This window comes from Acomys minous (genome assembly GCF_964271855.1).
Source record: "Acomys minous genome assembly, chromosome: 14".
Classification (NCBI taxonomy): Eukaryota; Metazoa; Chordata; class Mammalia; order Rodentia; family Muridae; genus Acomys; species Acomys minous.
In genome coordinates this window covers 92,410,034-92,423,509 of record NC_140496.1, presented here as the reverse complement: position 1 = coordinate 92,423,509, position 13,476 = coordinate 92,410,034, and the positions used below count along the sequence as shown (strand labels likewise).

At 44.0% G+C, this 13,476-nt stretch overlaps 1 long non-coding RNA gene across 1 annotated transcript in view; it reads left to right on the top strand.

Moving 5' to 3' along the window:
• Window positions 1-13,476, top strand: part of LOC311583217 — a 158,436-nt gene that overhangs the window by 53,458 nt on the left and 91,502 nt on the right. The window lies entirely within an intron of this gene.

Genomic DNA, 13,476 nt, shown 5'->3' with positions numbered 1-13,476 from the left:
CCTATAAGCCCAGCACTCAGGGAGGCAGAAGCTGGTGGATCTCTGTGAGTTCAAGGCCAGCCTGGTGCACAAAGCAACAACCAAGAGTACACATAGAAACCCTGTCTCAAAAAACTGAAAACAAATATAAAACCCAAAAAACAAAAATCCAAAACAAAATATAATATAATAATATAAAGCAAAAGCAAATATATCAGGATGAGACAAAATAAAAAAGCAGAAAAGAGCCCAGCAAAAAGCCCAAGAAGCAGATATAGACACAGAGATTCACTTAGGAATTCCATAAAAACACAAAACCGGAAGCCAAAATATATATGCAAAGGATCTATCTATAGGGTTAAAAAGAGAGAGAAAAATTAAAAAGATAAAGTTAAAAGCAAAGAAGCAAAGCAAGAAAGGAAGAAAGAGAAAAATAAATACAAGAAAGAAGAAAGAAAGGAAGAAAGAAAAGGTCCTAGCATGACATTATGAAACAAGGACTCTCCAAAGATGCTGCTGAGTTTGTTTTCTGTAGGCCATCTACCGCTGGGCTTTTGACTCTGTGTGTGTGTGTGTGTATGTGTGTGTGTGTGTGTGTGTGTGTGTGTGTATGTGTGTGTATAAAATTATGCCTGTATACAAGTTGCAGGGCTTACTTTTTTCTTATCATGTGGGTTCTGGGAGTCAAACTCAGGTCATTAGGCTTGGTGTCAAGTGCTTTACCTGATGAGCCGTCCTGCTAGTTCCTTACTTTTTTGTTTTTAAGACAGTCCCATGCAGCCCTCGATAGTCTCACACTTGATTTGTCGCCAAGGACCATCTTGCCTCTACCTCCCCAGACCTGGAGTATTGATGAGCTCTACTACACTGGGCTTAGCCTCTATATAAGAAAAAACATTTGCATTTCTGCATGCATTTTAGAATTAAATTGCTCAGTTCCTCCTAAAACTTTTAGAACTGAGAAACTATTGATTTATATATATGTGAGTGTGTGTGTGTGTGTGTGTGTACAGTTTTCACAAAATCTGTCCTTTCAACTTCTAGCTTCCTGTCACCCCTGTTGTCAGCTGATTGTGACCATGTGGCACAAGGCTGCACTTAGCACTCTTCCTCCAACAGTACTCCGTTGTGCTGTGGCTGCATTGCTTTTTCTTGTGATGGGTACCACGTATCTCAGTCCACGTGAGTCTGAGCTTATGACTCACATTGCCTCCAAGAGTGTAGAGGGGAGTAGCCCTGTGCCAATCCTGCCTTTCAGCCTCAGCTATCCTTTGGTGTTATTGCCTTCTCTTGGAATCTTACTGTTGTCTGTGAAGAAGGTCGGGCCAGCCTGCTGTATGCTGTGAGACGTGGTATGGTACGGGATGGTCAGTCACTTCCTCTCCTCCTCTGACAGTTGCTGGCTTTACCTTTGACAGAAGACATAGCATGGTTTCTAACAGAAACTTGAACTTGACACAAAGTTGTTGCTTTAATCTACTAGTTAATCAGATAGTTAATACCAGGTAATCAAATTCTTGCTGGCATGATGTAAGTACAAGTCACACATGGTCATCTTTCTTGCGTCACCAAATTGATGAGGACATCACCTAACTTGGACCTTGCGGTTACAGACAGAGCTGGAAAAAGATGGTCTCAAGTACTTTCCGGACTCTTATAAGTGAGCAAGAGAGAGTGGTCCAATCTATTTACATAATGCTAAGTTGTATTAGCTACCCCCTGTTATGTCCAGACTGCTAGATTCCCCAAAGACCAACAGCTCTATGCAATAGCAAGGAGCCTTAATTCAAGTTCGAGCCTGGACCCTCGAACCACACCACCGATGCAGTGGATTGGTAGTGAGAGCCGCAAACCACCCTTAGGCAGGGTTTTTATTGTGGTTACAGTGAGGAATGGGAGTTTCCAGTTTGTCAGTTACCGGACTGGTTAACATGTAGCAAGGTTGGGTTGGTGCTAGGGCATTGGTGGAGCCTGACCACAAAATGCTTAAGCAGTCTATCTGTAACATCTGTTAGGTACTCGATTGGTTGTAACCTAGGGTGGTTCCTTCCTAGAACAGTTTGTAGTTTTCCAGCAACAGAGGTGTGCTTAAGAACAGACTCAAGAAAGTGCCTGCTGCATGGTAGTGCATGCCTTTAATCCCAGCACTCAGGAGGCAGAGGCAGGTGGATCACTGTGAGTTCGAGGCCAGCCTGGTCTACAAAGCAAGTCTAGGACAGTGGGGCAAACCTCTAATCCCAGCACTGGGGCAGGGGTGGGGTGGGGGTGGGGGAAAGACGGGGCAGAGGCAGGCAGGCATATTGCTGTGAGTTCAAGGCCAGCCTGGTCTACAAAGCAAGTCCAGGATAGCCAAGGCTACACAGAGAAACCCTGCCTCAAAAAGTCAAAAACAAAAACAAAACAAAACAACAACAACAACAAAAAAAAAAAAAAAGGAAGGAAGGAAAAAAGAAAGAAAGAGCTCACAGTTTCAGGGTTCACTCCATCACGGCATCAGAACTTTAGGCAGCTGGCCATGTCATGGCCACAGTCAGAAAGCTCAGGGATGGTGCTGCTCACTTTCTCCTCTCCATGCACCCAGGACCCCATTCCATGGGACGGTGCTGCTCATGCTCAGGAAGGGTCTTCTCTCTTCAGCCTAGTCCTCCTAGAAACACTCTCCAAGACTCACTCAGAGGTGTGTTTCCATGGACGGTCTAAGTTGACTAAGCTCACAATGAAGATTAACAAGCAAATGATTAATTGCCCTTTTCACCGTATTGGCATTTGTCTCTGTGTGCCAAAATTAATGGTAGACGAGACAGTTGCCACTTTACCAGAACTTTAGGGTGCTCGCTGTACTGTTTGAGTAGTCATCAACTCCATTGCCACATACTAGGGAAAAAAGTGCCGGTTCAGCCTAAAGCAGCAGTAAACTTATTAAAGATGCTAAATCTCAGTATTTGAATGTGTCTCTGTGCCTGTTAGTTTTCAGCCCGACACAACACAGAGTTACTTGGAGAGAGAGCCTCAGTCAAAAACTGCCTTCATCAGATGGGCCTGTGTCCATGTCTGTGACAGTGTCTTAAGTGGTGATTGATGTGGGCGTGTCCAGTCCACTGTGGGCGGCATCACCCTTAGGCATGAGCCAGAGAGTAAACCAGCAAGCAGTTTTCCTCTCTGTTTCTGCTTCAAGCTCCTGCCTTGGGTTCCTTCCGTGACTTCCATCAGTGGTGGACTGTGACCTAGAAGTGTAAGATGAAATAAACCCTTACTTCTCCAAGTTGCTTTTGATTATGGTGTTTGTCAGCACAAACTAGGACATTATCTTTATAACGTCCTGTGACAAAATGTCAAATGTGTATACTTAAATATGACATTGGTATCAAAGCCTGTTATGAAGTTGTTCAAATGGCTGAACATGTTTTTTTTTTATTTTTGGGGGGTAGTGTTCTGTTTTTATTTAAATAAATATGCAGGAAAATGATGATTATCTAGGTGCTGGGATTTTGACTTGACAGTTTTTGCAAAATAAGCAAAGTCAGCCAGTGTAAAATTTTGAGCACCCAGTGAATATTTTAGAAAACATGCTATCTGCTACAATGACCCTGAGATCTTCTTAATAGTTAAAGATATTTTAGAAATGATACTGGCAGTTTGTTATTTAGTATATATAAAACATACCCTATGGAAAAAAAAAGTGTACCAAACATTTGGAAACCTGTATTAACTCTGAGAACCAGTAATTTTCAATGACTAATTCAATCTGTCACAAAATCATGCTTAGTCAAAGACCCATTCACGTTTCAGGGAGAACCGATGCAGCGCACTGTAACTGAGTACAGAAAGCTCCTTGGCATCACATTTCAGATTCTGCCCTGCAGTTATCCATAAGAAACTAAAACCTGTCTAGTTTTGGTATAATGGAAAACAAGAGCAGTCATGATGACCTGGAATGACGGTTCAGATAGTCCCTGCCTTTGCAACTGTCGTCCCAGGACAACATGAGCCAGGAGCCATCCCAGAGCTCACGAACCAGTGTTTGCTTACACGAATGCTATTAAATTGTCCTAGGTTTTTCTTTAGATGGGGGGTGAGGTTTTGTTTGGCTTGGAATGCCCTGACTAAGGAACAGATGGATGGGTGAGTTTACACGTAGTCTTAGAACCCCGTGGAAGAGATACTAAGAAGCATATGCACCAGCTTTTGTCATAATTATTTTAGTTCGGATCGAAACAATTGACACAACCTTTACCCCCAGCCGTTCTTGGACCTGATGGTTATACCTGGTGATTTAAAGAGGAGCAACACCAACAAGCCACGGCTTTTCTTTTCTTCCTTCCTTTCTTTCTTCCTTCCTTTCTTTTTTTTATTTTTTTTTTTGTTTTTGCTTTTTAAAAAAAGATTTATTATTTATTTATTATCATGTATACAGTGCTCTGCCTGCATGTACACCTGCAGGCCAGAAGAGGGCATCAGATCACATTATATAGATGGTCGTGAGCCACCATGTGGTTCCTGGGAATTGAACTCAGGACCTCTGGAGGAGCAGTCGGTGCCATTAACCTCTGAGCCATCTCTCCAGCCCCAACCACGGCTTTTCTTGTCTGCATGGAATTTGTTTGCAGTTTCTCCTTGCTCCCCAGCTTGGCACATCATGAACTAGAGCTCTGAGTGGGTCTGCTGTGCCTTGATTTTGAGTGCTACGGATGTCAGTCAGGATTAAGAATGGATTCCAACAACTGGAAAAGTCTTCTTAGTAAATTACAATCTATTTGAATGTATCTTAAGTGTGCTTCCATGGCAATAACAGTACATTACATAACTGGTAACTTTATTAGCTTATTGTAATGACTGTAAATTTTCTTCAGGTGAGAGAAAATTTAAATGCCTTCAAATACTTTGTTGCGTGTCACTGTTGCTGAACGCACACAAAGCACAGTGAGTAGAGAGTGTCCTCATCTTCATTTAACTTACATTAATAGAGTTTTATTTCTGGAAAATATTTTCATATTTTGGTGTAATTCTTTGCAAGCAGGTTTGGATGGGAAGGCAATTAACTTTGGCAGAGTATCATGTTTGTTGGCAAAATTTTTATGTAGAAAAATTGAAATCACTCTGTAATTTTTGAGAAATTGTATAATGAAAGAATCCAGGGGGAGGGGGAGCTGAAATTCCAAATCTTGGGGGGAAAAGAGGCATTTTGCTTTTGGCTTAATTGAAGTATACTACTTCATAAGATCAGCACGTACTTCTGTCATTACTCTTTCACTGTGAACTATCTGTAGGGGGGGAATCATCTTCTCTTTTTTGATTTTTGTGAGCTGCGGCTTCACTGGGGCACCAAGAAGCACTGAACAGGATGAAGTTAATCTTTCAAGTTATTCATGTATTCAACGCAGCATGTATCTATGCAGCGTTCATCACAGGTGAGGCGCTTGGCAGGGCGCTGGCTCATTAAGGGGAGGAAGAAAAGCCGTCAGCAGTGCAAACAGATGAAAACCGACTCAGCCAGCAAATCAATACTGATTTCCAGAGAATTCTAGTGCTGGAAAGAAAATAACAGCAGACAATGGCGCACACAGCAGCTTCCTCGTTACTAAAATGAGTGCTTTTCTCCCCATTGCGGAAATGGCTGTATCTCTGATCGCTATCACCTGTCTTGGAGTTCAGTAATGATTTGTTGATATTATTAGGCATGTCATTTGTGCCCAGCTCTCTGGTAAGTTTTGTCTGCATTGTCTCCTTCTGTCTTCATTCCTTTCCAGGGAGCAGTGTTCAGAGTGTCCGCAGTTTACACTTTTGGACACTGAAGCTCAGAAAAGTTTATGGTCACTTCTTCTTGGATTTCTGGCTAAGATCAAATGTGGAAAGGTTTGTGTTAGCTCAGGCCACATGGCCTGTAAACACAGGGCTGGCATATCAAATATAATTTGCTATAACCTGGAGTTGTACCCTTCGGTGTGACAATGGTTGCAATAACTGTGAGTATTTACATGGCAATTTGTAAGAGCTGAAAATGTGAGGATGGAGAGATGGCTCAGTGGTTAAAAGCACTTGCTGCTCTTGCAGAGGACCTGAGTTTGGGGTCCCAGCACCCACATGGCAGCTTATCACATTTGTAACTCCAGTCCCAGAATCAAATTCCCTCTTCTGGGTATAACACACACACACACACACACACACACACACACACACACACACACACACACACATTACACATACAAATATACATGCAAACACTTAAAATAAATAAGACACATAAAATAAATCTTTAAAAAATTAAAAATTCAAACTTGAACCTTTATTTTTCCTCTCTGTGTGTTTCCAGTGTCCCATAAAAGCTACTCCTTTTTTGTTTTTGTTTTTGTTGTTGTTGTTGTTTTGAGACAGGGTTTCTCTGTGTAGCCTTGGCTGTCCTGGACTCACTTTGTAGACCAGGCTGGCCTCGAACTCACAGTGATCTGCCTACCTCTGCCTCCAGAGTGCTGGGATTAAAGGCGTGTGCCACCACTGTCTGGCTACTACTCCTTTTTTAAAACAAGCCTCTCAGTCAAAAAACAAAACAAAACAAAACAAACCAAACAAGCAAACAAACAAAAAACTCTAACTCCCCCACCTTCCTCCAGAGTACAAACTCATAAACATGCATGCTTTAGGGAAGGAGCAGGTCCATGAGACACAGCTTCATGGTGATACTTGCCTAAGTAACCAGATGCCCCGGCTGCTGTGGTACATGCCTGTGATTCCAGCACTTGGAAAGTTGTGGCAGGAGGACTTCTATGAATTCAAAGATATCTTGGGCTACACAGTGGTTTCCAGGCCAAACTGTCTGTGAGAACTTATTTTAAAACAAAACCAAAAGAAAAAGGGCTAAGCTGGGCAAAGTGGCTCCTGCCTGAAATCCCAGCTCTCGGGGAGGCAGAGACAGGTGGATCTCTGTGAGTTCGAGGCTGGCCTAGTCTACAAAGTGAGTCTAGGACATTCAGGATTACACAGAGAAGCCTTGTCTTGAGAGCAAACAAACAAACAAATGGATGGGATGAAAGAAAGAAAAGAAAGAAAAGAAAAGAAAGGGAAAGAAAGAAAGGAAAAGAGGGCTGATGAGATAGCTTAGTGGGTAGAGGGTTAGGGCAAATTGCTGTAAAGCTTTCTCCTGGGTACCTGGATGGTCAAAGGACAGAATGGACTTCTGAAAATTTTCCTCTGACTACACACACACACACACACACACACACACACACACACACACACAAAATAAACTCTTAACAACCTGAGAAGACTATTTAAGATTTCCCTTCTTCATGCCTTTATGCATTTCCTTCCCTAGGGCCCTCTGTCTTCCTGACAAAAAAATACCTTTTCAGCTTGTGGGCTGAGCCTCCTGATGCTGTCTCTGCCTCTGTGGCCATCCCAGGGCAGTTAAGGATGGCTTCTCTGGCCTAGGTAACAGTATTGAAAGGTGAGCGACATTTAAAGAAGTGGTTCCTACAGGAGACTGTCCCTCATATGGTCAGGATTGACACCTTTAAAAGCACACAGGCCCTTTATTGCTCTCTCTCGACCTGTACCTTCCACCATAGGATGACATAGCGGAAAAGACCCACATCTGATGGTGATTCCTGGAGCTTGTGTGTAAACCTTGAGCCGTCAGGAAGACATTTCTTCACATTATAAATGACACAGTCTACTTTTTTTTTTTTTTGCTGTTTTTAAATTTTTAATTAATTTATTCAGATTACCTCTAATTTGTTTTCCCCTCACTTGTATCCACCCATTCCTCCCTCCCTCCCACTTTCACTCTATTCCTTTCCCCCAGGTCTGTGACTGAGGGTGACCTCCTTCCCCACAATATGGTCATAGGCTGTCTATCAAGTCTCATCTTGGTAGCCTGTCTATCCTTTCTCTAAGTGCCATCAGGCCTCCGCACCATGGGGAAGTGGTCAAATATGGGGCACCAGAGTTCATGTCAGAGTCCACACAGTCTATTGTGTGGCAGCCTAAGACAGACTCAAATGACATCACCAAACTGCAGTTCTCACTGGTACGACCACGAAGAAAGAAATTCTCAGATGTTTCCCCACCAGAAGACAACCTAACCTTATCCTTCACCTGGAACCCATGGTCCTTGTAGAGCTACCTCCTTTGAATGTTAGATTATAAGCCTGTTCCACTCAACAGATGTACATTGTCTTTGAATAGAGTATTTCAAAAGAGAGAAGCACAAAGTTTGACATGCCCCACAGTCGTATAATCTTAGCATTGGGAAAGCGGATGTTGGCAAGGTCAAGAGTTCGAGATTATCCTCCACCACAGTGGGAATTTAAGGTCAATGTGGATAACACAAGATTGGGTCCAAAAGAGAACAAAAGAGAGGGGCGTGGGGGACAGTGCTCGTAATCTCAGCACCCAGGAGGAAGAAGCAGGAAGATTGGCCACAAGGTCAAGGTCAAGGACAAGGTCAAGGTCAAAGTCAAGGTCTGGGTACTTAGTGTCATAGTGAGACATTGTCTTACACACACACACACACACACACACACACACACACACACACACACACCGCATGGATGTGAGCTTTAGAAATGCTGGTCCACGAACAGGTAGCAAAAGACAAGAGAGAGGGACGTGTTTTAGAAAGACTGGAGCAAATGCATGGATTAAATAAAACGGATTTTATTTAAAATAAACTTTTATATTAATTTGATGGTGGGTGTGCCATACCAAGCCACAAAGTAGGTGTTGGGAAATCGACCTCATGTCCTTTGGCTTGGTAGCAATCACCTTACACATTGAGCCACCACATTGACCCTTTAGGTAGTTATTTAAAAAATATTCATGTGGTTGTGTTACTTCTTTCTTCAAAAACAAAACTAAACAATGAACATATTTGTGGTTTAGGTTTGATAACAGGGTGATTTCTAGGTTGCCATAGGGCAATGCTAAAGACATACGTCTCCTTGGTCATTGTCTGAAAACTATGATGAAGTCGTTGTGCGTCTTTTACAGTGTTGCCTACATTTGATGTGGAAAATGAACGAACTTGCACTGGCTAATTTTATGTCAATTTGACATAGACCAGAGGCATCTGTGAAGAGGGAAATCCGATAGAAAAAAATGCCTCCATAAGACTGGCCTGTAGGCAAACCTGTAGAGTATTTTCTTACTTAATGATGGATGTAGAAGGTCCCAGCCCACTGTGGGTGGGGCCACCCATGGGCTGCTGGTCCTGGGTTCTACAGAAAAGTAGGCTTTGTCACGTTGGTGATGACACACACCATTAATCCCAGTGCTTGGGAGGCAGAGGCAGGTGGATCTCTGAATTCTGAGTTCAAGGCTAACCTGGTCTACAGAGTGAGTTCCCGGACAGTCAGGGCTACACGAGAAAGCTTGTCTTAAAAAAAAAAAGAAAGAAAGAAAGAAAGAAAACCAAACAAAAAGAAAAAAGGCAAGGCGGGAGGAAGGAAGAAAGAAGGAAGGAAGGAGGAAAGAAAAAAGAAGGTTGAGCAAGTCAGTAAGCAGCACGCCTCTGTGGCCCCTACATCAGCTCTGTCTTCCAGGTTCCTGCCTTGCTTGACTTCCTGTCGTGACTTCCGTTGATGTTGAACTGCGAGGCAGAAGCATAAGCCGAGAAACCCTTCCCTCCCTGAGTTGCTTTGGTTCATGGTGCTTCGTCACAGCGATGGTAACCCTAAGACAAAACTCACTGTCACTGCTTTGAGCTATAGACAAATGTATTGCACACACACCTGTCACACACTCTGCTGTGTCCTATATAGTAGGAGCACTCATGGGGTCTTGGATTTAGCGAAATGAGACAGGTTGTTCCCAATTTGCTGGGCAGAAGCTGCAGGCTTCAGACACAGAGAAGAAAACATTAGAGGTGGAGACACGGGGGAAAGCAAGGGGGGAACTTTATAACTATGCACCTGTGAACGGGACTGCAGTTTACCGGTATGAGTATTTTCATTTCCTGTTTCTGACACTGTATTGCGGGGAGTGTGGAAGAACCAGGGAAGATGCAAGAAGCCTAAGGGATCTGGGTCCTTGTCGCTGCATTGCGTCTAAGCTGGTGAGCATTTGTGAAGGGAAGACACCGGAGAAGTAAACCAGTGAGGGTAGTTTGTGTTAGTCATCTGAGAGCCAAGAGAGGCAGGGAGGGGTCCGTGGTAATAGTCATTGTATATGGAGGGGAAAGTGCTCAAGTTAGAGGCGTATGGGTTCTCCTGACTAGTGTGAGGTCAGAGTTCTGGATACGACTTACGCATGCGCATACTGCAAACAGTTGCACCATACCGCTCCAGTGTTGGCCGTGCTGCATGTTGGAAGGGTACAGCCGGCGAACAGCGCCATCACAGTCAGCGCATGACACTTTGTTTCACCCACAGCCATTGTATTATTCATGACCCCGTCTACTTCAAGGGTTAAGGTGGGAGTCAGCCTCAGGGAGAGGTTGGTGGGAACCTCTCTCTCTGGAGACGTTGTTGGTTGTGCTTATGAGTCCCTAAACAGGCCGATTCTGCCTAGTTCCTCAGCAGCCTGGGCTGGTGAACTGCACTCCAGGGGATTGTTCTGTAAAGCGGCACAAAGACTTTTCAAGTTAAGGGACAGAAACTGTTGGCCCTAGTAGAATTAGATCAGACCGGCAGAGACATTTAAGCAAAGCTGCTACCCTGACTCCAGGAGGGCTTAGAAATGTATTCCGGGGTGAGTTGGTGAGAGGGTTAGAAGTAACCGGAGGAGGATGAAATCCTGAGATCTGAAGCTGTCCTGGAGGGTAAAAACTAGAAGAGACGTACCCTCCCCTCATGGCCCTGCTCCAGGCAAGCATCCTCCCATCCTCCCAATCCCCACTCCCAACTTTTTCTTTCCCAATATCCAGGTTACAGAGAGGAAAGATTTACATTTTATTTTTGGCTAAAAGTCATAATTTAAAAAGATATAAAGGCAGAACATATTTCTGATTTTTCTTATGTATTTGCCACAAACAGACTTTTTGTTATTTTTTTTTTCCAGGGCTGAGGACTGAACCCAGGGCCTTGTGCTTGCTAGGCAAGTGCTCTACCAGTGAGCTAAATGCCCAACCCCCACAAACAGACCTTTTAAGAAGAGAACTTAGCAACATGTTTTTGGAGCAGATGTTTAAGCAGCATGACTGTGTTTAGTTTATATTTACTGCGCACTTCCTAAGTACTGAATACAGCTGTGAAAACTAAACACACACACACACACACACACACACACACACACACACACACACACACCCTAAACAAACACAAAGGAAAGAAAAGAGATAGCCATTAATCATATGACCAGACTAATAGCTATTAAAATATGCTAGGCCTGGTGTTGTAGGCATGTAACCCCATCTGTTGCCTAAGGCAGCAAGATCACAAGTTCAAGGTCAGCTTGAGCTATAAGGGTTTATATGGATAACCTAGAATACAGATATTTAACTTAGTTATAGCCACAAAGATTTCCCCCTCCCCAAACGCGTTTACACTTAAAAGATCCAGGGCCTGGGGATGGACCTGTCTTTTGAGACATCTGTTGAACCTATGCCGCCTACAGGAAGCAGGCTTAAAGAATGCTCCAAGGGGAAGCTAATGAGCCCTTGGTTACGCGTGCTGTTTGTGTTCCTCTTTTCTGTCTTGGCCACCCAGGCCCATGTTTATGACCACTGCACATGTCAAAAGGGACAAGTTGTACCTTCAGTGTTTTCCAAGCCTGGGAAAAGAGTCATCTAGGGCAGCTAGAGACACTGTTAAGGAAAATCTTTGGGCAAATTGAAGTTACAAAGTGCGTTTGAACAAGAAACAATTCAGAGGTCAGGCTATCCTCAGAACCGGTAAAGAGTTAGACAGCCATCACTCAGCAGGGCCAGCAGCAAGTCAAGAGGGTAGGGAGGTGGCCCAGTGGTTGAGGAGTGCTTGGTGCTCTTCCAGGGGAATCCAGCTTTACTTCTCAGCACCCAAATGGCAGCTCACCATCTTCTGTAAGTGAGCTCCAGTTTCAGGGAATCTGCTGCTCTCTCTTGCTTCTGCAGGCATTGCACACGCGTGGTACATTAATCTAGTCAGGCAAACCCCTCATATGCATAAAATAAAATATTTCAAAAATTAAAAAGATGTATAGAGAAACCTGATTGTTTTTAATCAAGGCTTTGTATCACTGAGGCACTATCTGACCGGGTAGCCTGCTGGTTCATTTTGTCAACTTGACACAAACCTAAATGTAATTAGGAAGAGGAAATCACCATCAAGGGATTATTGGCTCCATCAGATTGGCCCATGGGCAAACCCGTGGGCATTTTCTGTACTGATGGTTGATGTGAGAGGACCTGCCTTGATGTGCGTGTGCCATTCCATGCCTGGCCAGGTAGTTCTGGGTTTTGTAAGAAGGCAGTCTGTGTAAGCCATGAGGAACAAGCCAGTAAACAGTGTTCCTTCATTGTCTCTGCATCAATTCCTGCCTCACGGTTCCTGTCTTGAGTTCCTGCCCTGACTTCCCCCCATGGTGAACTGTATGTGGGTAAGGGTTCCCAAGTTGTTTTTGGTCAAGTGTTTTCTCACAGCCACAGAAGACAAAGCAGGACAGGTGGCTGCCTGTAACTGCTTGAACAGGGGAGGGGGCTGTTTATGATAGCCTGAGTCCCCCATCTCTTGTGACAAACATAATCTACTGGTGGGTGTGGTTGCTTAGGTATGAAATTCCATCACTCAGAAGGCAGATGGGGGGGGGGCAGGAGTTCAAGGCCAGACTGGGCCACGAGTGGGGGGGGGGGCAACATGTTTCAAAATAAATAAACACATAAATACTTGTGACTAGATTTTAGTTCAATGATGTTTAAGTAGTAGTTTGTAATAAGAGATCAAAGTTCAGTGATAAGCTAAAGGCTTCTTGTTTGTTTGTTTATTATGTATACAGAGTTCTGCCATCAGGCCAGAAGAGGGCACCAGGCCTAATTATAGATGATTGTGAGCCACCATATAGTTGCTGGAAATTGAACTCAGGACCTCTGGAAGAGCAGACAGTGCTCTTAACCTCTGAGCCATCTTTCCAGGCCTGGCTTTTTGTTTTCTTAATCTAACATTGCCAGGCTACATTTCTGGAGTATGCGAACGTGCGTGTGTGCATGCGTTTGTGTGGGGGGGAGGGGGAGTGAATCTGCCTCTCCTGAACCGTCATGCCTCACCTGCAGGCAGAGCTCTACAGAATTCTGCGTCCTCCTCTCAGCTGAAGTGAGGCAATATGTGCCAAACATTTCTCTTCAACAGACCCGCCTGCTGTCGAGTCTATTTATTCCTCAGCACTGATAGAGCCTTACTGCTTATGTTCTGCGTGGTTCGTGAAATAAACACAGAAAGCAGAAACACAGGAGCTATAACTGCCTGCCATTCGTTGGTGAGCAAGCAAAGCTACCTGAGACTCGCGGAGACATCTGTTGTCTTGAGTCTGTGGAGTGGATCTAAGACGTGGTCCTCGTATGCAGTGTCAGCCAGGCTGTCTCCAGGAGAAGCT